This window comes from Puma concolor, chromosome B3, assembly GCF_028749965.1.
Source record: "Puma concolor isolate L17-30 chromosome B3, mPumCon1.1.hap2, whole genome shotgun sequence".
Classification (NCBI taxonomy): Eukaryota; Metazoa; Chordata; class Mammalia; order Carnivora; family Felidae; genus Puma; species Puma concolor.
In genome coordinates this window covers 85,410,526-85,438,061 of record NC_141672.1, presented here as the reverse complement: position 1 = coordinate 85,438,061, position 27,536 = coordinate 85,410,526, and the positions used below count along the sequence as shown (strand labels likewise).

General features: G+C 40.8%; 2 long non-coding RNA genes across 6 annotated transcripts in view; one reads left to right on the top strand and one right to left on the bottom strand.

Annotated features, from left to right (window-relative positions):
- The window catches only part of LOC112855623 (uncharacterized), a 457,783-nt gene that overhangs the window by 36,077 nt on the left and 394,170 nt on the right, over positions 1-27,536 (top strand). For 4 of the 5 annotated variants that reach the window (XR_015252571.1, XR_015252574.1, XR_015252573.1 and 1 more), the window contains exon 2: positions 20,888-21,091. The exons of the other annotated variant lie outside the window; for it this stretch is intronic. This is a non-coding gene — a long non-coding RNA (uncharacterized LOC112855623). The remainder of the gene's footprint in view (positions 1-20,887; positions 21,092-27,536) is intronic. 5 annotated transcript variants of the gene reach the window in all.
- Positions 1,797-26,365, bottom strand: LOC112855129 (uncharacterized). The gene is made up of 4 exons (XR_003223026.2): positions 25,802-26,365; positions 11,366-11,653; positions 3,421-3,492; positions 1,797-2,675 (listed from the first exon to the last, which is right to left on the bottom strand). It is a non-coding gene; the product is annotated as an uncharacterized LOC112855129 (long non-coding RNA).

Here is a 27,536-nt window from a genome sequence, read left to right as displayed (position 1 = left end):
GTCCATGATGTTTAGTTTCCTTTTCAAGAGGGGCCATGTCTTCATTTCCTGGCACCTCTGATGGCTTAGAACACAGTACTAGACAAATCATCAGCATGTAATCAATGTTTACTGAATGAATATGTTGTAATTGCATCTGGTGGAGCCAGAAAAACCTTGGGGGAGATTGAGGTCCTGGCCCTTGCTTATTAAAGTATGAGTTTGTTGCAAGGCCAGTATGAAAAATATCTTCTAAAGTTATCTCAGTATGGACTCAGTAGTCATAAACCAATCATTTGCCATAAAGTGGACAGCAAGGGGTATTGTCCTGATAGAGATTTGTTACCAAAGCTGTAGTGGTCACAAGATTCTGGTCTCATATGAACAATGACTTTTCGATGACCACATCCATAAAACACTTGCATACTTGCCAAAATTGAGAAACACATTAGTGGCCATGATTTGCTCCTGTATTTGTACAGCATGTGAGATCTCGCTGTTGAGTGGAATATTCCAGCTCCCATTCTTGGGAGATGAATATCTTATATTTTATATTTATCTATTTTTTATGAGATCTTAAGTGAAAGAGAGTCCACAAAATCACTTGGAAAAAGTGTGAGGAAATACTAGCATTCCTTTATTTTTTCTATCATCATCATCATCATCGTCATCATCATCATCATCATTTTCATTACTACTGTGTTAATTTTTTTTTATTGCTTAGAGTGACCTTTAGTTATTTTTCTTCCAGATATGTTACTGAGGACCCTTTGCCATAGGGTAAATTAAAGAGTTGCTAGTTTTTTTTCACGGAGAGTAATGATTCAAATTTCATTGATTGGAATAATAATCCATCAAGTCATGCAGAGCTGATGCTATAGTCCCACTGTTCTGCAAAATAGCATTGCATTTGTTTGCTCTTGTCTGAAACCTCTAACTTTCTTCATGACCTTAGAGTACATTATTTAGCATCTCAGAACCTCATTTTCATCACATGTAAAAATAGATTTTTTTTACATTTTAAAATTTCTTGAAATGATTGGTATATGCATTCTTTCAGGTCTTGTGAGCTGAAATCATTAGCTGTGATCATAAATAGAACTGGATAAAAACTATAATAACTGTCAGATAGAGTTTACCTATGTTAATAAGCACACTGCTTAGCTTTTTAGACATTCAAAGAGCTCCTAGGTAGACTAAAGTCTTCAGAAATAGGATTGGTCTCCACATGTTCAGACCAGCATAGGTTAAGCAGTTTAAATGATTTTTTTTTCCCTCATTGTCAACACTTCTTGCATCTGATATCCTGATTACACATTTATACTTCCCTTAGCATTATCACTCAAATTTTGATTTTTAAAAAGTCAGTATAAGCAGGATAATCTGTACAACTATGATCAGAAAATTGTACGGGAGACCTCATTCAGTTCTGAGATTCTCTGAGCTTCAGCCCTTATGTACCATGGGTTGGTATACTCAGTCATAGCAATTATGGTAACCATTTTCTAGAAGAGCACACTGACATGCAGAGGTATCGTAACTTCTCAGCACAAGTTCACACATTATATAAAGTGGCATTCACACCCAGGCTGACTTGACCTCAGTGCTTATTTCCTTAAATACTACATTACACTGCCCATACCAAAGAAAATTGTAACCCCTCAAAAATTCTCAGGCAATACATTTTATTTTATTTTAAAATATGAACATAGTAACAAGTCATAAAATGATGGGGATTTAAAATAAAGCAATGTACATTTTGTATAATATCTGGGGGTATGGATATGGAGTTGGATTTAGACAAATGAAACAGTATCAAGGTTTCTTAGCCACTGTTGTGTTTTATTACTTTAGGTTCAATTTGACTACCATGAGTCACAAGCTAAGAAGACTGAGCAGTTCAGCTTAGTATTGTCACTTAATTCAATTACAATAAATTTGATCATACATATGAGTTCTGTTGTATTTTTTTTGGTGAGTGGCCACAGTTTCATGGACATTGGGTTACATTTAGTATTTCAATGATTACTTTAGTGTGGGTTTTATAGGAAAAATAAAACTTGTCTTCTCCCATTTTATAGTTTAACCAGTGTTAAGAATTGGTCTCATTAGGAATACTTTTTTTCTGGTGCTATGTTCTTTTTCATTGTTACCATCATCACCAGGCATATAATCACATTCGGGCCCTAGATTTTACTCTCCAGTAGAGTTCTCTTGTTCTTGATTTTGAATATGCTGTGTGCAGTGCTGGGATTTTCTGTACCCTAGTCTAATGCTTCATGCTTCCTGGCCTTCTAATTTGTTGGGGCATCTCCAATACTATGATGCAGGTCTAATTTGAAATCTCTTTCATTCTTTGCAGAATATGGGTCAGTCCGTGGACCTTGTTCAGAAAGATAGAGTCAGCATATCACATTGGGGTTAGTCCCAAAGAACTGGGTCATCAAGAACCTCTAGAAACTGAGGTTGCCTTGGGGGCCAGGTTAGGATCAAAGCAGGCCATGACTCCTTTTGAGGAATAAGATTGTCTTCAGGAAAGGGAGAGGGCCGAGTCAGAGTGTGCCCTGGACTCTGACTTTGGACAGGTGGGGCAGGAAGATGGGAATAGACCAGATACCTTCTTGCTCCTTTTGGTTAAGTGTCCTGCCACCTCCCATTCCACTTCAACACTGGAACACAATGCAACAGAAAAGTTCCTGCAGGAAAAGTTTAGGTTGGAGGTGAGTTTTAGGTATAACAGAGCGTGAGGGATAGGGAAACTTCCTTGACTTCCACCAAAGCCTCCTGCCAAGATCTCCCCATCTGTTTTCTATTGTCTGAGATTCCTTTAACATATGTTTGTAATTGCATAATAAGAGATTAAAGGCTTGAAATTGCAAATACGGTAAATGATGAGTTCTTTGTTGAATTTAAAGTAGGGGTGACAAAGGGGACTTTAGAAATACATGAAAAAATGCCTGACCTTTATAATGTTCCTTGGGCCAGTCCTGTCTATTTTTATCCTGGTGAGACCCTTTGTGTAACAGGTTTTTTGTAGAATGATTCTTCATGCTCTGAACCTCTAATCACAAGTCATCAGTGTCTATTTTAAAAAATTTTTTTACATTTATTTATTTATTTTTGAGAGACAGAGAGAGAGGGAGAGAGAGCGCGCGCGCGCACAAGCGGGGGATGGGCAGAGAGAGGAGACACAGAATCCGAAGCAGGCTCCAGGCTCTGAGCTGTCAGCACTGAGCCCAATGCGGGGCTCGAACTCACAAACTGCGAGATCATGACCTGAGCTGAAGAAGGACGCTCAACCAACTGAGCCACCCAGGCACCCCATCAGTGTCTATTTTAATGGTGTTTTCCACACAATGACACTGTCATCAGTGAATAAGTCTGACACGTTGGAATATTCCAAGATTCTTTTAAAAAGTGCTTTTGGAGGATTTATGTTACCTCTGGTAGGTGACAGTGGTGTTCAGTGCACCTGCTATATACATCTAGCAAGAAGGCAATCTGGGACATCATCTAGAAAATTGAAACAAAAAAGAAAGGGATGTTAGTCATTGAGGGAAAAGAGGAGCATTGTCTTGACTTTTATGAGTGAGATGCTTATTTTGGATTGAACTGAGCATTTTATTTATTTGCTCATTTATTATTGAGCAAATACTGACCCCAAAGCAATCTATAGATTCAATGTAATCCTTGTCAAAATACCAATAGCATTCTTCACAGAACTAGAAAAAACAATCTTAAACTTTTTAATGGAACCACAAAGATCCTGAATAGCCAAAGCAATCTCAAGAAAGAACAAAGGTGAAGGAATAATACTCCCAGATTTCAAAGTATACTACAAAGCTGTGGTAATCAAATCTGTATGGTACTGGCACAAAAACCAACACACAGATCAACAGAACAGAACAGAGGGCTAGATAAACTCATGCCTGTATGGTCAATTAAATAAATGAGAAAGGAGGCAAGAATATACACTGGGGAAAAGAGAGTCTCTTCGATTAATGGTGCTGGGAAACCTGGACAGCCATAGGCAAAAGAATGAGACTGGCTCTCTTTCTTCTACCATATACAAAAACGAACTCAAAATAAATTGAAGACTTCAGTGGAAAACATGACACTATAAAACTTCTAGAAGAAAACATAGGCAGTAAGCTCTTTGACATCATATACATATATATATAGTAACTGTCTCTTGAGGCAAGAACAACAAAACCAAAAATAAATGGGACTACATCAAACTAAAAAACTTTTGGGGACTTCATCAAGATAAAAAGCTTCTGCACAGTGAAAGAAACAACCAACAAAACTAAAAGGCAGCCTATGGAATGGAGAGAAGATATTTGCAAACGACATTTCAGATAAAAAGTTAGTATCCAAAATCTATAAAGAACTTACTGAACTCAACACTCAAAAACACAAATAACCCAGTTAAGAAATTGGTAGAAGACATGAATAAACACATTTCCAAAGAAGACATCCTGATGGCTGACAGACACATGAAAAGATGCTCAACATGACTCATCAAAAGGGAAATACAAATCAAAACCACAATGAGGTATCACCTCACACCTGTCAGAATGGCTAAAATAAACAACACAAGAAACAACAGATGTTGGTGAGGATGCAGACAAAGGGGAACCCTCTTGCACTGCTGGTGCGGCCAACACTGGAATGAAAACTGATGCAGCCATTCTGGAGAACAGTGTGCAGGTTCCTTAAAAAACTAATAATATAACTACTCCACAATCCAGCAATTGCACTACTACATATTTACCCAAAAGAAACAAAAATACAGCTTTGAAGGGGTACATGCACCCCGATGTATATAGCAACATTATCAACAATTGCCAAACTATGGAGAGAGCTCAAATGTACATCAACTGGTGGATGGATGGATAAAGAAGATGTGATATATATATGCAATGGAATATTACTCATCCATCAAAAAGAATGAAATTTTGCCATTTGCAACAACATGGATGGAGGTAGAGTGTATTATGCTAAGCAAAATAAGTCAGTCAAAGAAAGACAAATACCATATGATTTCACTCATATGTAGAATTTAAGAAACAGAATAGATGAACATATGTGAGGGAGGGGAAGAGAAGAGAGGAAAACAAACCACAAGAGACTCTTAATGATAGAGAACAAACTGAGGGTTGATGGAGGGAGGTAGGTGGGAGGTGGGCTAGATGGGTGACAGTTATTAAAGAGGGCACTTGTAGTGATGACCACTGGGTGTTGTGGGTGTTGTATGTAAGTGATGAATCACGGAATTCTACTCCTGAAACCAATATTGCACTGTATGTTCATTAAATTAAAAAAATAAATAAAAATAAAAAGCTTTTGCAGGGCGAAAGAAACCATCATTGAAATGAAAAGTAACTTACTGAACGGGTGAAGATATTTGCAAATGATATATCTGACAAGGGTTTAATATCCAAAATTATAAAGAATTCATAAAATTCAATATAAAAAAACCAATTCAATTAAGAAATGGGCAGAGGACAAGAATAGACAATAGTATGGAGGTTCTTCAAAAAATTAAAAGTAGAACTTATTGTTTGATCGAGCAATTCCACTTCTAGGTATTTATTAGAAGAAAATGAAGACACTAATTTTAGAAAACATATACATCTCTTTGTTTATCACAGCATTATTTACAATAGCCAAGATATGGAAGCAATCTAGTTGCTCGTTGATAGATGAATAAATAAAGCAGATGTGCTTTATCTATAATATCTACCTATCTATATCTATAATATATTATTATAGATTACATCTATCCTTTATGTATCTCTAGCTCTCTATCTCTATCTCTGTTGAACACAAAAAAGAATGAAACGTTGCATCTGTGACAACATGGATGGACCTAGCGGGTATTGTACTAAGTGAAAAGTCAGACACACAAAGACAAATACTATATCATTTCACTTATATGTGGAATCTAAAAAGACAAATGAGCAAATGAAACAGAGACACTCTCAGGTACAGAGAAAAAACTGATGGTTGCCAGTGGGGGGAGGGTAGGGAGAAGGACAAAATAGGTGAAGGAAATTAAGAGCTATAAACTTCTGGTTATAAAAGAGATAAGACAGGAGGATGTTACGTACCACATAGGGAATATCGCCAACAATTTTGTAACAAGGTCATATTGTAAAACACAGCAACCAGACTTAGTGATGAACATTTCCTAATGGATCTAAGTATTGTCACTACGTTATACACCTGAAAATAATGCAATAGCGTATGTCAATTATACCTTAATAAAACAAAAATGCTCAGCACTTGTTATGTTCTAGCAAGAATACTCAGTGCTGCATTTACAGTAGTCAACAGGAAAGATGTGGTTCCTTTTTGCATAGAGCATAGTCTGGTGTCTAGATGTGAGCCAAAAGATTCCATGGGATCAGCTGGTCTAAACCTCATTTTATAGATTAGAAAATGGAAGCACCAAGAGGTAAAGGAAATTGCCCTTTAGCATAGCTGGGTAGTGGCAGAGCAAGAACTGTAACTTGACTCTTGCAACTCCCAGTCCAATTCTCAGCTTAAACTAACCAAGTGAGTTAGCACAGGCCCACTGGCATCGTGGCAATAATCCACCAGACAGTTCCCAGTGGACTGAAAAGGTCCCTGCCCTTCCTTAAGTCTCAAAAATGCTCCAAAAGTGACTTAAATGTTGGGATGAATTTGGTTCATGACATTGAGCATGTTGAGGTGTGATGAAGAAGCAGAGCCATGAATTCATTTAGGAGAAAGTCGTCTTTTCCCCCTCCTTCCCCACCCTTCCCACAGCCCCTCTGTGCATTTCTGGGCCTGCCTGAGCAGAGGAGTTTGGCTGACTACTGGATTGTTATTAAAATGATAATTAAAGAGGTAAGAGGAAAGGAGCACGTTCCAATACCATTCAAAAGAGTCAGCACTTTCCCTGGATAATGAATTCTTTATACCCCGGGTTATTGCTCAACTGAAGGGAACCTGCAATGCAGTTGTGTCTGGAATCAACGAGTATACATTCTCAACCAATAGATTCAAGGTTGACTTCTTGTTTATAAACAACACCTTAGAACAGGAAAGTAGGTGGGCCTTGAATCATCATCCAATGCAATCATATTGTATCTGCTGCTGTTCTTTGCAAGGCTTTTGCAGGCAATTTTTAACCTCCTTTTAAGATTGCCTTTTAGAGAGCTCCATATTCCAGGGATTTTCCTGGAAAATAGGAGTTTTAAGAGTTTATTGGGAGCTTTCTTTTGGGGCACCTGGATGGCTCAGCCGATTAAACATCCAACTCTCAATTTCGGTTCAGGTCACGATCTCATGATTTGTGAGTTCTAGCCCCACATCGGGCTCTGAGCTGACAGCATGGATCCTTCTTGGGATTCTTTCTCTCCCCCTCTCTCTGTCTCTCCCCTGTACTCTCTCTCGCATGCTCATGCTCTCAAAAATAAATAAATAAATAAATAAATAAATAAATAAATAAATAAATAAATAATATGAAAAAGGTTTTTTGGGAGCTTTTAAATTTATTTCATATGGCACTGGAAGTGCATTTTAGTATGGAAGGTTGGGGGTTGCTCCTGCAGGCCACCCAAAGTCACCAAAGAGAAGGGTCTTTCTTGGAGTTTCTCCCAGCACCAATTTGACTAGTGGTCTTTGCGTGTGCATGCATCCCACTCCCATGGGTGAGCCCGGGGTCCAGGGAGCCACTGGATGGCACTACCATATCCCCCCTTTGTCTCCCACTCAAGTTTCCCACTCAATGAGTTTCCCAAACTCATTTGACCTCTGAACCCTTTCTTTCCGGGTTTTCCTATCAATAATTCATGGAACTACTGTTCTGAAGAACCAAACTTGAGAAACAATGAGAAACAGACATGAAGCTGGGTGAATGTGATGATGTTGCAAGACTAACCTTGCAGCAGTTCAGTTTATGAAAACGAAACATGGAATTCACAAAATTCTGCACTTTATTTTTTATCGTCAGTTCCCATAGGAGTTGGCACAGGACTGACAAGTGAATGGAGCTGTTAGGTCTATCGCCTTTAGTTCTGTAGACATGGGAACCACCGTGAACCCCTTGGGCTATGCACAGTGTCCACTTCTGCACCAGAGCACTTGCCCCATGGAGGATGTGTCTTAGATTAGCAGGGCTTCCTCATGTCTGTGGGCTCACCAATGCCTCATTTCCCATCAGCAAGAGAGGAAAAGCAGGCAAAAAGATAGTCACTCAATTATTAGTCATGCTGGGAAACTTATCTGTTTCAGGAATTGGTTCCTCTCAAGCAAGGGTGGCAGATATGTGGTCCAGCTTGCAGACTAACGCATTTCCCAGTACTATCACTAATACTCAATGTGTGCTATTTCCAGCTCGTCATTTGTTCCCTGGCTTGCGAAACTACCATACAAGAGCGCAAAAACATTTCTGCTCCCTTGGGCCATTTCCTCCTGACATTCTTTGATGATTACCTCTGAAGCAGTGGGGATCACTTCTTCGCTTGGTCAACATATTTAGCTGATGGCGCTTTGTCTCACCAGAAACAGGCCAGCCCTGGCTGGTCCTGGCAACATGCCTGTGCGTGAAGTTCAGGGATACAGGGTCCTGGCCTGGCTCCCAGCTAGGCTGCACTTAACAAAGCACATTTTGGAAGCATGATGATGGGAAGGTGTTATGATGGTGTGAACTGGTGGAATTATAAATATTTAGTCTGTCCCCCAGCCTCTAGCAAGAATGAATCTAAGCCAATACAGACTAGTAAGAAGCAGAGGTATTATTGAAGGTCCATTGAAAAGGAGATTCTATAGTCACCTTCCTCCCATTTTGGTAGTTATAAACTTTGATGTTTCCTGGTGATGGAAGAACTAAGGTTTGCCATTATCCAGAGAATTTTCCTTAAAGTCCACTGAATTAATCCTATATATATTAATGATATAGTACATATGTCCTATATATATATATATATATATATATATATATATATATTAAACATATATCATTACCTACTAGTAATAGTGACATATACATTACATATATATATATATGATATATAATACATATCACTTACTATATATATCATATATATATGTATTATATATATGATATATATGATGTATATATCCCTTACATATGATATGCTTTATATATAACGTTTATTTATTTTTGAGACAGAGAGAGACAGAGCATGAACAGGGGAGGGGCAGAGAAAGGGAGACACAGAATCTGAAACAGGCTCCAGGCTCTGAGCTGTCAGCACAGAGCCCAACGTGGGGCTCTAACTCACAGACCATGAGATCATGACCTGAGCCGAAGTCGGACGCTTAACCGACCAAGCCACCCAGGCGCCCCTGATATGCTTTATATATATGATATATGTATCCCTTACTATTACCAATAGGCACTGTGGTGGGTGTCCTTGTGAGTGTTGGGGAAATATAAAAATATATAACAGGGGCACCTAGGTGGCTCAGTCGGTTAAGGGTCCAACTTCAGCTCAGGTCATGATCTCATGGTTTGTGAGTTTGAGCCCCACATCGGGCTCTGTGCTGTCAGGATGGAGCCTGCTTGGGATCCTCTGTCCGCCCCCCTCTCTGCTCCTTTCCTGCTCTTTCTTTCTCTCTCAAAAATACATAAACATTAAAAAAAATGTAGAACAGTCTGCATCCAAAGGGAATTTAATCTATTTAAAAATATAAGACATATGCCAGACTATATATCATAAGAACCGTGTGAGTCTGGATCGTGAGCTGGGATTATCATGGAAAGCATTATGAAGGAGGCACATCTTCCTCTGGGCTAATGCCCAATAATACTATGATTACCACCACTACCACTTTTTAACATTTATTGGACACTTACCAGATTTCCGGTATGGTTCTAAATACCTTTACATCTTATTCTAGGCGTTTTTTACATGTTTGCTCATCATATTAACACGGTAACACAGAAGGAGGAGGAAACGGGCATAAAGAGCCTAAGAAACTTGCCCAAAGTCGCACAGCTATAGCTAGTGGTGGAGCTGGATTTAAATCACATGCAGACTGCAAAGCCCCTGCTCCTGTCTGCCGAGCACGCTGCCTCTGATGGAAGGATTTCAATATGTGCAGAGAAGGGCAAAGGCACTCTCGATGAGGGGAGCCCGGTCAGCAAAGGAGTGGGAGTGGTAATGTTTAAATGGAAAAGGACTGGCTTGTGGCTGCTTGGTGTAACAATTGACACAATGCCCGAAATAGAGTAAGTGCTTGATAAATGTTTGTTGGATTATTGACTGAATGCTTAGAGAGAGAGAGAATGCTGGGGAAATAGGCTGGTATCAGATCATGTAGGGTTTTGAATTACAGTCTAAGTGGTTTAAACTTAGTCCAGTGGATAATATCTTCTCTAGAATGCTTGAATTTCTGGGGAGGGCAGCATACGAGTTCATAAACATGCCATTCTAACCTGTATGTTCTTTTCTTCAGTACCTGCTAAAGAATTGCTAGGAAAAAAAAAACAAACAAACATGCTAATGAAGCCTATTACAAAATCATGCTCTCTGAGTTTTGTGGAATCTTCACTGCAAAAGTCAGATGCTACTTACACTTGACAGGTCAATCTTTTTTCGTATGTCTGTAATCCCTTTTAAATACATGCTAACGGGGTCACCTGGGTGGCTCAGTCGGTTAAGCATCTGACTCTTGGTTTCGACTCAGGTCATGATCTCATGGTTCATGAGTTTGAGTTCCCTGTCAGGCTCTGCACTGGTATTGTGGAGTGTGCTTGGGATTCTTTCTCTCTCCCTCTCTCTCTCTGTCCCTCCATGGCGTACGCTGTCTCTGTCTCTCTTAAAGGAGTAAAATAAACTTAAAAAATAAAGAAGGGGCAGGAATTGAAAGGTCATGCCGGAAAGAAGAGCCAAAGAGGACACAACAAATGGCATGTTTACTAACAGGATGAGGGAAGCAGGAATAAGAAGTAAGCAGAAAGCATGAAGTAGAGAGAAATTACTTTATGTACGTCTTGAGCCCAAGTCTTTTGATTTCAAATTCAGTTCTGGATACTTCCTGAGATTCTCCATATTATAAATCCTGCCATTCTTTGTGAGTATTCATTGTCCTTGACTTTTCAGCTGTGTTTTATGTAACTGCTCCTTTACCCCTTTTTGAAACTCTTTCCACTGAAGTGCCCTACTCTGGTCTCTTCCTCCTACCACTGCTTTGTCTTTTTAAGCTCTTCTTCCTCTATGCCCAAGGCCTGCCTGTGTCATTTTATCTGTCTCCAGGCTTTATGCTTATATCACTTTGCATATGGTGCCCCAAAGTAGGTACATAATCTGCTGGTATCTTTTCTGAGTTCTAAGGGAGCTCATATTTCCAATTGTTTGCCCAATATCTCTAAATAGTTAACACTCACCTAATTAGAGAAGGCTCCATGCAGTCCCATGGTCATCTTGCTTGGAGTGTCTGGTTTTCCTCCACTGACTTTGGAATGGGTCTAATTTCCTATCCAGAACAGGCTACGGCTTGCAATTGATTATGCACAATTGTTTATGTCGAGGTCACTGGATTTCTGGGTAACACCTAGCTCAAGGGAGGAGACTGAGGGTCCCAAGACACCGAGGTGTGCTTTGGCTTTTCCTCTGCTGGATCATTCAGCTAAGGAACTGCTCTTGCATATCTGTTGTGTACCAGGCCAGTGCTGCTGTTGAAGACAAATTAGTCACAGGTGTTAGACTCAAGAAATTATGACTATAATATTAAACTTTTAAATTCCCATCAGACTCACATTGTATAACTTTATAATTATACATTTAAATTTTTAGCATGAGCTATAGAATAATGGGTTTATATATCTATTAATACTCTTCATATGGTAAGGTCAACTTTATGTAGAGGTTAAATAGGGAATCCCTATGATCGAGAGAGGGCATGTATCATTGATGAAAGACACTTTCCCCACAAGGGTCTCCTTTCACCCTTCAAGTTCCCACAATATATATTTTTTTACTTTGTGTTTCAGGCGATAAAGATTAACACTACGGATTGTTTTTGGAGTGGCAAATTCATTAAGCTTATTAAAATGACCATTCAAACCAGTATATCAGTTTAATTTCACCATGAAGCTCTAGATCTTTCCTTTATGAGTCCTTTCTTCTTTTTTCTTCCTATTGGGTGATTCTGCTTCCCTTAGGCTCCTACATTCTGCTATTTAAGGGAAGAAACACTAAAGGTAGTGAGTGGGAGCTTCCTGAATTCTTAGTGGAAGGAGAGAGTGTGGATTCAGTGGCAAAGATATAAGAACTGTGGTAGTCTACTAACCGTGAGGTGGGTGCTGAGTAAGGTACTGAGAACAAGTGAGTGTGCAAGGGTTGGCAATAGAATCAAAGGCACAAAAACAGCTGGAAAAAGTGAAATTTATGGTCCAGTCAGTACTGTTTGGTTGTTTCTGGTACAAACAAGTAAACAGGTAGGTAGATGGTGTGTGTGTGTGTGTGTGTGTGTGTGTGTGCATGCATGCACGCGTGCGAGAGAGAGAGAGAGAGAGAGAGAGAGAGAGAGAGAGAGAGTCAAGTAGAGAGACACAGACAGACAGAGAAAAAGAGATAGCTAGCTAATAGAAAAAGTGAAAGATACCTGCTTACTGTTCCCATTTGTCCTAGCCCCACAGAGTGACTCTAATGATGAAAATTTCAAGCTAGATGAGAGGGGAGCCCATGGACTTGCCCCGCTGGGTGGGAGGTGTTTTGGGGGCAGTTGCAACTCTGTAGCCCCCTCAAAATACTCCTTGAAACCCTCTGAAGCGCGAGGCTACCCAAATTTTCTCTGGAGTGAAAATGATGAGGATCATGTTGGACCATCCCAAATGTCTTGGGTGTAGCCTCAACTAGCCGTCTAAGAGATTGCCTGAGGCCAGTACATTGGAGTAATACCAGCAATACAACAGCCGCCGTATTGCAGGCCAATTCCATGGTACACCCTCACCCTAGACTTCTTTGCTTCCATGATTTCCTTTAATCCTCTCAATGAGCACATGAAGTATTACTGACGGGTTTACGGATGCAGAAACTGAGGCTCAGAGTGTTTAAATAACCTGCCCAAGATCTAAAATCAGGGGGTTTTGATAAAATGCATTTCTCTTAGACAATGTCTTGATTCTTTCTTGACCTATGATTTCACTTAAGTGCATGGCTTTCTGAGAAGGTTCTGTATTCTGTCCTAGTGAGAAAAGGTCACAGGGCCTCAAGGTCTTGGAGCTGATCTCTCTAACATGACGCAGAACAGAGGCCTCATTTCCACACTGCCATCTCTCCTTGCATGCTAGCTTGCTACAGCTGGCTCTGTGATGCAATGTCCATCTTCCTACTCTGCTCATAACTTGGTGATATCAACGGCAGAGCGGTGGAACATCTGTCCCTTGAAGACCACAAGGGAAACTACTGTCTTCTCTCTGACAACAGAAGTGGCAGTGAAGAAAGATGGGAACTGCCCCAGCCTGGGGAATCATGGTGTTAAGTATCAAAGGGTTAAGGAAGAATTGCACTGAATTTGGTATACAAGTTGTTAGTGTGGTTAATCTTTGTTTCCCGGCGAACTGTTCACTCCAGACAAAGAATTTGCCTTTTTGTACAGAGCTTGCATGTATCTGAAGTTTCTGAATTTGCACACTCAGCTGATCCCCTGAAAATTGTCATCTGATGTAAAACAGCAAAAGTCAAATTGTTCAAATGCTCGGTGCTGCTGTTTATTCCAGTATGACAGATTTTACTTGTCTTTGGGTTGTACATCTGGAAGTGTGTTCTTAATATACAATAATAGTAGTACCGACATGAACGATAAAATCCCTCCAGTCCATCCTTCCTTGTCTGTGTCCATGGTTAGATCCTGCATCCCAACCCCGGGACACTGACTCCATGGACACATGCTGTGAGCTTCTCTTCTTCAGCTTTGCAGCCCTGCTCCCTCCTTGGTTTTCCCATGGTGCTTTATATGGGACAGATGATATATTGATAATCCATCTCCTCAATTGCACTCTAAGCTTTGTGGGCTCACTGCAAATAGAATTTCACTCACATGGTTTAACTGAAGAAATCGTGGTGAAGAGACTATGCAGAACAATTGAAAGCAGGTTTAAAGAAATTTGAGGTGCTCAGGCACTAGCAAACCTGAGAAGCCATTGGCTTATCTGGGCCTAGAGAGGCAAGGGGAGAAATAGCTTTTCTGACTCTCAGAGAAGGCTGGAGCCATGGAAGATGGGCTGCCAGGCAGGAGCTATACTAGTGAAGAAAAGTGATCACAGTCACCCCTCAGAGATGAAGTAAGGAGGGAGCAGGAGGAGAAATACGCCACCCTTTTTCTTGCCATTTCCAACCTCCCACAAGGGCTCCCATTGTGTGAGAGTAACAGACAACCAGAGGTAAGGGTGCCTGGCGGTACAGTGGGAGTCGTACTCATGCAGTACAGGGTGCAGCAGGAAAAGGACAGGATGGATGTGGCAATGAGGGAGTAACAAATGGAGAAAAACCAGCATAATGTCGAATTACTCTTTGGCTCCCCAATGGATTGTATAGTGCCCAGCACTGAGTAGAAAGTTAACAGGTGTTTTTAAATGGAATAGAACTGGAAGAGATCTCAGAGCTCAGTGGGTTCAGATCCCTGACTTTGTTGCTGAGGAAGCTGGAATTGAGAGATGTGGAGATGACTTACTGAAGACCATGTTAATGGCCAATGGTTAAATGAGGATCCTGGGGCAAGTGTCTGGGTTCCACAACTAGTGTTTCCTCCACACCACCACCATCTGTGGGTGAGCACAGTCGATCTTATTCTCTCAGCTCATTCTTCTGCTCCTCATTATATTCATCTCGGTCTTTTTAGTCCTTCTTGCCTCTTTCACCTTATTCCCACATCTGGAACAGCTTTCCTTTCCTGCCTCTTCGTGATCACATGCATTACCAAGCATGCATTGTGCACAAGACAATGCACTCAGTCCAGAACTTACAAATGTGAGTAAGTCCATGCCAGTCTCCATGCTCTTTCTGCAGCCACTCCTTAGCACTGGCCATTCCCTATCCTTTGGAATGTAATTCATGTCTGTGATGCCCTGACCAACTCCTGTCCAGTAGTCACAGCTCAGCTCTCATGCCACTTCTTCTGAGGGGCAGCCCGACTCCCTCTTTCTGGCACTTAACTCATTGCACTGCTATTATCTGTGTATACATGGTGCTCCCTTAATTAAAAACAAGCACTTGTATTTTAGCATGGTTCCTATCACACAGTAGGTTTTAATAAATGCTTGGTGAGAAATTGAATAAAGGATGATGAGGAAAGGATCTGCCGAGTGACTACATTTGAGACCCTTTGCTTCCCCCTCTATCCTGCCATGGCTACCTCCCAGCCACTCTCAGAAGATCAACACTTTTTATCCTTTGGGGTGTTACTACTATTTGTGGGGCACCTATGACCTGCCAAAAGCTAATTTAGTTGCCATTCGACAGGTGAAGAAACTGAGTCACAGAATAAAGACCTGCCCAAGGTCACATGGCCAGCAGATTTGTGCTGAAATTTGACCCCAAGACTGCCTGGCTCTAAGTGTATGAACTATGCTGCATTGTTTAATCTATCTTATGCTTATAAGGATATATTCATTGATTAACTCATGAAATTCAAATATTTAATTAAAATGCCACATGAAGAACACCTTCTCCAACATTTTCTTCATCACGTTCATCTCTTCTGCTCTAAATGTAATCATTGCCTTTCACTTTATTTTTTTATGGCACTAAGATGGTCACTATGCTCCTACCATGTTCGTTGTGCACATGATTTTCAAAGACTAAGATAAATATCACATTTTATGTTTTCTGAAATTACCTTTAGTGCTCTGTATGCATACAGTGAACAGATTTTATCATCCTGTGACATTGGAAAGAGATTGAAATCTCCAGTTTTGAAAGAAGGCCAGATTGAGCTTGGTGTAGTTAAGCAATTCAGCCAAGTTCTCACAATGAATGGTGGCCTAAGTTTGACCACAACTGGGAAAAAATGGGAAGCACAATTTGTTTCTTGACCTACTTATCTCAGTATCAGAACTTTTTGGGTCTTAAATATTGAATTATAATTTAATGAAGCTGTGGTCTGTCCTAAGACAAACTGCATTTTTTAAGTCCATCTTTAAGATTGGAAAAAACCCTCTAAAACTAAAAAGTGTTGAATTGAAATGGCAGAATGGCAGATAATCCCATTAGTAATTTGGGCAGCAACCAGTTGTTTATACTGAGAGTGATAAAACCAGCTTCACGTAAGAATAAGACCTCAGCTTCTCCTGTTCTCTGATTTCTTAGGGGTGTTGATGCCTGTCTCCACCCTTGATGGTCATTTTTTCTTCATCTGCACAAGAGCTCTGACATGACCACCAAAGTAAACCCAGGGCCGTCCAAGTCCTAGCAAAGAGACCTGGACTGACATGAGCTTGGAGTGGGTGTGATGCATGGTCTTGTAGAATGAAACTGTGGTGCAGACAAAGCTTAATGTAATTTGTTTGATCCTGAGAGGGACTTATATTTTATATGGAAGACAAGCTGAAAGTTAAGGAATTTGTTAAGAATTTGCCTCGGTAGATCCTGAAACTGTAGTGGGCTACATATTTCCAGGAAAGGCAAAGAAACTCTTCTGGTGTTCAAATGTGTGTGTCCAACAGGGAAGGAAGAAGGCAGAGAGAGAGAGAGAGAGAGAGAGAGAGAGAGAGATGGAGGGAGAGAAGGTGGAGGAGGAGGAGGAGGAGGAGGAGGAGGAGGAGGAGGAGGAGGAGGAGGAGTTGTTTTGATCAATATCTTTCTGGTCTCTAACCCTGAGGTGTTGATCATTTCTGTCATTATGATGGGTCTGGCAGCTGACACTGTCAGGCATGAGGTCAGCAGGTTCTTAACAAGGATGATACATCCATGAATACCAATAGAGGGGGCTCCTGGCCACCCTCCTGGAGTGGCAGACACTCAGGCATGGCTGCTGCCTGGGGAGGACAAGGGAGGCGGAGTTCCCTGTGATGAGGAGGCCGAACAGGGAGGGTTTGTACACAGGTGTCGCGCATCACTGACTTGCTGGCCTATTTGTGTTCCATGGGTTTGTATGTGTGTACAAGGGCATGTGGGTGTGTGTACCTTTTTCTGTTGCACCTTAATATATTTTTCCCCCTCAGTATATTCAGTGGTTTCCTGCATGAATTCTGGCCCTGGAATTGTTGCAACCACTGATCTTATTTTTTCACACTTCATCTACACTTTAGATCTCTGGGTACTAGAACATCATAAAGATTCATGTGTTGGTGTTTCTCATCTACCCAGCTTGGTTACTGCCTAAACTCCTGTAGGCACTGTCCTTCATTTATTTGCATTTTCCTGGTCATCTTATGTCATTGTTTCAGCACCTGGCAATTACCTGCAGGATTGGCAAATGCTTTTATTATATGCACTAAGAAGAAAGGAGTCACTTTGCTCTTAATTGCCATTTCCACATTTCAGTGCTGTTTCTGGTTGCACTGCAATGATATATCTGTAGACTTTGCATGCTTACCGCTAGATCTGTGGGCTAGGAGCCTGTTTGTAACACTGCCCACACCTTATATCCTACTCTTGTTCTTTAGATTCCTGGGATAGAAATAGGATTCTTTGCTCCATAAAAAGAGATTAAAGCTCTCAGAGCTCTGTTTTGTTTTGTTTTTGATTTGGAAGGTTAGAGGTAGATCTAACTAAGATCAAGATACTCTCTCAACCAACAAATGAAACATGCTTTGGCAAAGATACATATACTCGTGTGAACAACAGGTTTCAATATTTGAAATCCTAAACTAAACCTTTCTTTTTTCATGTATAAAAACACCTTTATTTTTCTCTTCACTCAAAAATTAACTTGGATGGCTGTTGATTTCTTGGTTGAGAACTGCCATGCACAAATGTGTGGCATTATCAAATTTAAGAAAAAATATCCATCTCCCCAACAAAAATATGGCTTAAAAGTTTTTAGCCAACCCAATATATAATATTTCACATGGAACAAGAAAAGAGTAATCCATATTTATAATTTTGCATTCATTAATTTTGTAACATGAACATTTAAAACAACGTATTACAAAAATCACATTTTAGTTTGAAATACTGCTTTCTTGCTTTCTTGTTTTCTTAAATAGCTCATATTTCCATTATGAACTAAACTGAGATAAAATGTGAGGCTCTTTCATAGGTCTTATTCAGCTCTCAGATTCCAATGCAACAAATATTTATTGAATGGCTAATTTTGTGTAAGGCAAGGAATTCGCCTCTTATGATGTGGTGTCCTGTGCTGAGGACATGAGCTCTGTGCTTATATCTCAGCCTGTGGTTAGTGTCACGAGAATTCTCTCACAGAGCAGATGCTGTGACCCCAAGATGGCAGTGGTAGGGATCATCTGCTCGGGTGCAGTGGGTCATGCTGTGACTCAGGAACGATAATTTGACATGCAGGGACAGGCTCTCAGTTCGGAAGGAAACTTGTTTTAGATTATCCTTAGATTATTAGAAAACAAAGTCAGAGAATGGGTAACCACAGTCATTCATTTGTTCAATAGACATTGAATGAACAATTAATGTAGAAGGCACTCAGGAAAAGAGAAATGAACAAGATGATTGTTTTCTCCAGCTCTTATGGAGTTTACATTGGTAGGAAAAACACACTTTACCAAAGACCTCCATATTTAGTCGTTACATTCCAATTATAATTACTTTGCAGGTGGAACAATAGGCTGCTGTGAGAAAATACAACAGGGACACCTAATTTGGATATTCCAAAAAAGTGACATTTAGGTAGAACTATGATGGGTAAAAAGAAATTAGCCCAGTTAAAGTGGTGGGCTGGAGGTGGGAGGAAGGTTGTGATTCAGGTGAGGACATGGCATGTGATAAAATCCCAAGGCAGGCAGGTGTGGTCAGGGAAATAATAGAAGGACAAAGTAGAGCTTAGTGGGTTTGACCAGGCTGAAGGAGGGTTGCTGACTATGGTCTTGACTTTAACTTTATTCCAAGAACAGTGAGAAGGTTTTGAGCGGGGGCACAACACGAGATGTATGTTTCAAGAAGAAGGACCGGCTGCTGGTGGGAAGTGTGTTGAAAGGTGGTGAAGAATCCAGAGAAAGTGGGAATAAGGCCATTTCAACATTGGAAACTAGGGATGTGGTTTCTGTGTGATTTGATGCGCTATGTGTCTACTGTGTTTGGGGTGCTTGATCAGGATTAATTGGTGCTATTGAGAGTACGCGTTTCATGGATGGCTTCTCAGTGTTAAGGTGAGAGCATTAAAGGTTTGGCACCCAGTCCCTTGGACCAATGACACATCTCTCATTTGGGGTTGTGTTTAGGGATATGTATAATGATACATGTTTCCTTAGAGCTTAGCACCCTGCAAAATTTTTTCTTTATTTATTTTTAATTTTTTTGACATTTATTTAGTGTTTTTTAAAGAAAAAAATTTTTAATGTTTATTTACTTTTGAGAGAGAGAAAGCAGAGTGTAAGCTGGGGCAGGGAGGGGCAGAGACAGAGAGGGAGACATAGAACTCAAAGCAGGCTCCCGGCTCTGAGCTGTCAACACAGAGACTGATGCGGGCTCGAAATCACAGACTGAGAGATCATGACTTGAACCGAAGTCGGACGCTCAACCAAGCCACCCAGGTGCCCCTTAGCACCCTGCAAAACTTAAAGCAGCAAGTTCTGTGAGCTCTGGCTTTTGTAATAGGCAGCGAAGTTTTGATTATTTAGCAGCTATCTGGCTGCCAACATTCTTACTCGTGTTATTTTGACAGTTAGCGTGCCATGCTATTGGACATGCCCTATCTATTGCGCAACAGCAGGGTGACTAAGTGAGGCAGGATTCCCCACGTGAAGGAAACGCTCCTACCTCCTGATGAACATCCTAAATGTCAGTTTCGGGATCAGATGCGCCTGGACTCTGCAGGTTGGGTGCCCTGTCTTCCTGCCAGTGTTAGGGGTGCTGCTGCTAATGATGGAAGCTAGGCAGCTCTCCAGCCCCTGAGATGCAGCCTCCTAAAAACAGAGCCAGCTAATAGTGGACAAGTCTTCTTGCTAGTTGCTTGTTAGGTTTCATCAGGTTTCCTAGCCCTTGGTAGGTGGGAGAAACAGAGCGGAAAGACCGCAAGCTCTGAAGACAGGCACATTTTGATTGCGCCGTATGAAGCTCTGTAAGCTTAAGCACAGTGTTTATCCTCTCTGAGCCTGACTCCCCTCACCTGTGAAAAGGGGATAATACAATGTTAGCCTCTTGGGATTCTCTTGAGGGCTAGACGTCACAGCACATGCAAAGGGCCCCATAGAGGCTTCCCACACTGCAGGCATCTGATACATGTGAGTTTCCTTCCCTATGTTAGCCATGTAATAACTGTAATAACTATCTCGCCTGATGGAACCCAGGGGCCCCTGTTTTGCGGTAGTGGTATCAACCACATCCTCATATTTTGTAGCTGATTTGTGAGATTGTCACTTATCTGTGCTGTACCTTCTTTTTGAGGGCGAGGTTAATTGACTTTTCAGTAGAAGCATGAAGCAGATAAGACTATCAGCTCTGAGTATATCTGACTATAATTTGTAGACTGTCAGTAACGTAATGTAGCCAGTCTGGCACTGGTCTCGGACAAATTCATGAGAAGATGCTGTGCTGCTCTCAAATAGTTAAGAGAGTGGATCTGTTATCTATGCGTTTATTGAAATCTCATCAGAACCTGTGATGCCCATCTACCACATTTTCAGGCTCATAGACCCATGAATGTATTAACTCCACTCAAAGAAGTGCTTTTTCATCAGGTCTTAACTTGCCTTTTGCTAACCTCATAGCATGCTCCTTGGTTCTACTATTTTCTTGGATTGGGGAATAAATTCTAACCCCTCTTTTCATTTTAGGCAGGTGAGCAACAGTGAAAAAACATGAAAAAGCACTGGCCCTGGACTCAGGAAATTAGCTGAGAATTTCATTTCTGCTGCTTGTCAATTGGATAAATGTAATTTCTTTGAGACTCCATTTTCTCGCATTTGGAATGGTGATAATGATACCTATTCTGCCCACTTTATACATTGGCTGTGAGGATGGAAGTCTATCCCTGAAAGGTACGTGAACTGTAAAGCACCAAACAAATGATTTTCCTCAGATGATGGCATCACCACAGGGGTTAAAAACAATTCTGATGTCAGTCCTCCCCCCAGTTCCACTGAATCAAGATGTCTAATGGCAGGATCCAGGCACTTCTATTTATTTGTTTATTATTTTTTTAATGCTTATTTATTTTTGAGAGACAGAGAGAGACAGAGCACGAGTGAGGGAGGGGCAGAGAGAGAGGGAGACGCAGAATCGGAAGCAGGCTCCAGGCTCTGAGCTGTCAGCACAGAGCCCAATGTGGGGTTCAAACCCACGAACCATGAGATCAAGACCTGAGCCGACACCAGACGCTTAAAAGACTGAGCCACCCAGGTACCCCTGGCACTTCTCTTTAAATTAATGAATGAGCAGTGTCTGGGTGGCTTAGTTGGTTAAGCATATGACTTCTGATCTCAGCTCAGGTCGTGATCTCGCGATTTGGGAGACAGAGCCCTTGCCTAGGGCTCTGTGCTGACAACGTGGATCATGCTTGGGATTCTGTCTGCCCTCTCTTTCTGCCCCTGAGCTGCTTGTGTCTCTCTCTCTGTCTCAAAATAAATACATACACTTTCAAACACACAACAAACAAATGGATAATATGTATATATATACGTTTAACTAAGTGTGTGAAGCAAGGGTGGAAATCCACTGCCCTGTAAAAACAGGATGATGTCGCTATTCACAATATTAGAGGCTTGATTTTTCCAAAGGATGAGCTTGACTCCTTCTGGCCCATCTTCAGCTGCAAGTCTTTGCCCCTCACACTCTGAGTATTTTCGGACTTAGCCACATTCTCCCCTCCCGTCTCATCTTGCGACAGCACAGTGCTCCAGCCATGTTAGACTAGCCTAGCCTCCGTTGGCTGAAAACCTCATTCCCTTCCTTGCCTTTGTGATCCTGCCCTGTGATTCCTTGAGAGGACATTCTCACTGGGGACCAGGGACCTGGTCTTCACGTAGCACCGATAATTGAGACGTAGACATTTCAAATGGGAAGCGATCTTACGACCATTCAGTTTATCTTCTGTTTCACAGAGGAAAACTCTGAGACCCAAAGAAGGTAACACAGGCCAGACCACAAGATAACGTAGCCGGTTACTGATAGAGTCAGGATTAGAATCCAGGGTTTCAGACTCCAGACCACTGCTCTTTACACCACTTACCTAAAGCCATTAATGGAGCAGCTATTGTGTTGCAGGTGCTGGCATAGAATTGTAATGTTAACATGCAAAACTGTGTCATGTATCTATCACTCCAAACACAGAATGCTTATCTCTAGCACTTAAAATTTTTTATCATTTTTTTTTTTGCACTTATAATTTTTTTTAAATGATTCCTTTTAGTATACTTAAAAATGCCCTAAGGTGCCTGGGTGGCTCAATTGGTTAAGTGTCCAACTCTTGGTTTCCACTCAGATCATGATCTCATGGTTTGTGAGATTGAGCCCCACGTCGGGCTCTGCGCTGACAGCACGGGGTCTGCTTGAAATGATCTCTCCCTCTGTCTGCCCATCCTCACTGGTGCTCTCTCAAAATAAATAACTAAACTTAGAAAATAAATAAAAATTAAAATGCGCTTGATCTTTAAAGTTTTTCAGGACATTATACTTTCTTCTAAGTATGTTCAGCTACCACCCACAGCCTATGCATATCTACCCGGCATTATACATCGGACCTGAGTTATATGAGAGCTGGGCCTTTTCTTCAGGGATTTCAGCCACCTCCTTGGCCAGGCCCAGACCATTAGCAGAGATGGGGCTACTTCTGGCCTATTTTCCTCAATCGAAGTGCTCACGCATGGCTGCATCACGGTCACTCTGCCAGGTTGTCTGGCATTGTCTTTAGAACGGACCCTTCAACTTCTAGTCTGGTGTCCTAATGCCAGTGCTAAAGGACTGATTACCTGACGTTTGTTCTCAGTACTTTACTTTGGGAGAAATTTGTAAATGATGGTAAAAGAATTTGACATAAGGATTTGTTAGGATTTACAGAGACTGGCTTGGGCCAGCACATCCTCAAGCTAACCTCCAAAGTTGTCCTGTGTATAGTTATGGAGTCACACTCTCAGTCAGATTCTTAGATAGCTCAGGGCTGGAAAACTCCTAGTAAATACAAAGACTAAATGAGCGTGTAGGGAGCGGTGGGTTAAGTTCAGGAAACTGATTTCTTTTCTCATGGCTCCTTACTCAATGTGGTGTAGAAGCAAAGACGTAGAGTTTAGAATTGCTGATCTCTAGAGAGTTCCTCCACGACATACACTTCTCTATTTGACAACCTGGTGTCTGAAGGACTGCGTTAAGCAACGTGTGCAAAACGCACTGTCCTTTCAACATTTCCTCTGTGTCTCTGCATTTATAAGGCCCCTTTATTTCCAGCGTATCGGCAACATCAGTTTAGAAAATGAAAAATAGCGGGTCGCCTGGGTAGCTCGGTCGATTGGGCGTCCGCTTCGGCTCAGGTCATGATCTCGCCGTCAGTGAGTTTGAGCCCCGCGTCGGGCTCTGTGCTGACCGCTCAGAGCCTGGAGCCTGCTTCGAGTTCTGTGTCTTCCTCTCTCTGCCCCTCCCCTGCTCACGCTCTGTCTCTCTGTCTCTCTCTCAAAAATAAAGAAAGAGTAAACAATTTTTTAAAAAAGAAAATGAAAAATAGTGATGGATCAGTAAGTACTACATGTCCTAACATGTTAATCAAGTATAATTAACATACAGTGTTATACTAGTTTCAGGCATACAATAAAGTGATTCAACAATTCTATACATTTCTCAGTGCTCATCAGGATGCATGTGCTTTGAATCCCCTTCACCTATTTTACCCCTACTCCATTCCCCCACCTCCCCTCTGGCAACCACCAGTTTGTTCTCTGTATTTAAGGGTCTGGTTTTTTCTTTGTCTCTTCTTTTCTTTGTTCATTGGTTTTGTCATAAGATCAAATACTAACATGTATGGCATTGAAGAAAAATTGGCAAATTTATGATCTCACATAAGTTTCTAATGCCAGAGCCTATCTTGTGTTGCTTAAGATAAAGCTGCCTTCATTAAAACCACTGGGACTCGTAAGGAAGTTATTATGAGTTTGAGATCTTTAAAGATCTCTATATCCCCTAAGGGGTTCAGAATCAGGCAAGGGTTGAAGGACATTCTCTTAAGCTATTACTTACTTTTTCTTTTTTTAAAAAGAAGATCCATGCATTTGGTTGTTACTGTTTTCTGCTACAGAAATTTGTTAAAACTTGGTCTTATCCACATTCTTTCTTATGCTTTTTTCATGCATTGTTTTTTTTGTTTTTGTTTTTGTTTTTGTTTTTTAATTCAACCAATACTTACTGAATGCCAGACATGATTCTAGCTTCTGGGAACACCACAATGAACAAATGTGTTCCTGCTAGTGCAAGAAGACAAATGTCATATCTTTAAAAGGCTTAATAAAACTGATAAGCTTTTGACAGAAGTGATGAGTAGAAGAAATAAAGAATAAATGGAATGAGAAAAGAAATAAAACCACAGATGTATATTTATTAAAAAGATAATAGTGTGTAGAACTGATATGCCATCAAATTTGAAAAATTAGGAGAAATATATAAATTTCTTAAAAATAGTATATTAAAACATACTCGAGAAGAGACAAAAACAAGTCTAAATGATCTGGTAACTATTAAAGGAATTGAAAAAATTATTTAAAATCTACAAAGAAAACATTAGCTCCAATAATTTTAGGGGTGCATTCTGCCGATTATCCAAGGAACAAGTAATTCCTTTCAGATAACATAAAAGGAGGAATAACCTCTCAATTTATCTTTTAACGTGAGTAAAAACCTGGTGTTGAAACTAGACAAGGACGGATGAGAAAGAAAAATTACACAGCGGTTTCACTCATGAACATAGATCTGAAATGCTAAATGAAAATGTTGACAAACTGAATCTAGAAATATATTAACAAAATATTATAAGTTACAACCTAGTTAGATGTTTTCCAAAATGCGAGATGAGTTGAACATCAGAAAAAATATTATTGTAATTCACCATTTTAAAGTTTGCAGTAAACAAAAATATGGTCACCTTCATGTAGGAAAAACATTTGATAAAAGCCAACAACCATTCATGGTAAATACGTATGGCTAAGAAAGCAAATTTCCTGAACCTGTTTAAGAGTAGCTGCAAAAAACCTTACAACAAACTTGATACTTAATGGCAAAATGTTAAAAATACCATTCTGTTTAAAATCAGGAGCAAGACAAAAATGCCTGGTAACTGGTTCAACGCAAATGGTAAAGCAGGGAAAAATAGCAAATGTATAAAGATTAGGAAAAAGGAACCAAAACGTCACTTTGCAGATGAAACAAATTTCCGCATAAAAACGAGAAGACTCTAAAAGTTTAGGTTGCATTGCAGATATCTTAAAGTCCTTGGACTCTCACATGTAACTTACTTGAAGGAAAGAGGAGTGTAACAGTTAATTTGTGTTGGACCTTAGCAGGTGTCAGGCTCAGTGCTAGATTGTTTTAAAATAATCATAACTATTATTATAACAGCTACTATTTATTGTACCAATTCCTCTGCCAAAAAGTAGGTGAATTTTTACAGTTACTGTTTCTAATCCTCACACAAATTACAAGTATTATTCAAGAAATTATTATTGCTATTTTACAGATGAGAGAACTAAGATTCGAGAAGTTAAGTAACTTACCCAAGTTGACACAGCTATACAGTGGCAGAAATGGAATTTCAAAGAGAGGCTTTGGACTCCAAGCCTGTGTTCTTTACAATGCATGAGGCTTCCCAAAGATAGGGAACTTGTGTCCGGTGGTGTCCTAGATGCCCAATTAAGTATCTGTGAACTGTTGCACTTAGAGTCCGAATCAAACACTTGTCTCACAAAAGGATCAGCACTTCTTCAAAATCAAGAGTCAGAGCCATTAAAGCAGCTATCACTTGTCCAGGATTTTCTGGTTCCTTTGCATTTCCTCTTGGGGCCAGAAGAGAATTTCTAGGGAGCTTTCCCTGTTGGATACTGGAAAGGATAGACGACGTCTGTATTGATGTGCTCAGGCTGTTATAACAAAATACCACAGACCAGTGGCTTAAACAACAGCAATTTGTTTTCTCACAATTCTGGAGGCTAGACATCCAAGAGCAAGGTGTTAGCAAGTTTGGTTTCTTCTGAGGTCTCTCTCCTTGACTGGTAGAGGGCTGCCTTCTCCCTGTGTCCTTCTCGTGGTCCTCTTGCTGTGTTGTCAGGGTCCTAATCTCTTCTTCGGTGGACACTAGTCATACCGGAGTAGGGCTCATCCTAATGACCTATTTTGACTTACTTGCCTCCTTCATGGCCCTATCTCCAAATACAGTCACACTCTGAGGAAGCAGGGTCTAGGATTCCGACATATAAAATTTGGAGGGACACACTTAAGCTCATAACAATATCTCAGGGGAATAATAGGATAGAGTTGCAGTCTCGGAGAGGTTGGATACTTTCGGGGTATGTGATCGTGAGTCCTTATGGGGAAACCTCCATGGACAAAGAACAACAGACAGCAGCATCACCAGGTTACACTGGCCGTTGACAGAAGTATAGATACTTAGGCTTTAGGCTTAGAACACTACTCTCATTGGGATCATTGACGAAAAGGCAAATTCAAGTTCAGATCTCCATTGAGAACAGGAGCAGCCAACAGGATATCCCTCCCTCCTTGTTTTCCCTTCATCTTTTATGAACCTGCCAAGGCTGGTGAGTGGGAGCTTCTAAACACCCACCCAGCTGGCCATGCATTCATCGATTCATCAATTCTGTTAGGACAATGAGAACTTAGTCTCAAATTTCCAGATAGATTTGGAAAATAACAAAGGTTTGACATTTCATGAGAGTATTTTTTTGTCAGGCCATGTTTTGTCATCAGAGGCCATGCAGGGGCATACAAATAGAGCATGGGAGCATTGAAGAAACCTGAATAATAAAGTCGGACTTGAAAACATCCCTCAGTGTTGCCTCTCCTTTATTCTTAGCCTCTCCCCTCCTCTCTTCCTTTCCCCCGCCCCCTACCATGCTCCTTTATGCAGAGAAACAGAGCTCCCTTTTGGAAGATCAATCTGGAGACAGTCTCGACTCCAACCCAAGGGCAAGTTCCCAAAGAGCCAGGCCACCATTTAGTCCCTGCCCAGCCCTTCAGTTTGGTGAAGAGATACTGGAATGATCTTTATCTGCTGAGTAGAGACCATGAGTCTCTAGGTAACTTTTTTAGTCATCACCTGGATTGCCATTGACCTCCAATCTGAAATTGAGGTACTCATGTATAGCTGTATTCTTTAATTGCCTTAGCATTGTGTTCACACAAGGACTCGCAGAGAATTGGAGAATTGGAGGTTAGGTCTCTAGGGTATCAGTAGGGAGAATATATGATGGTTTGAATGATAGTTAGAATATTAGA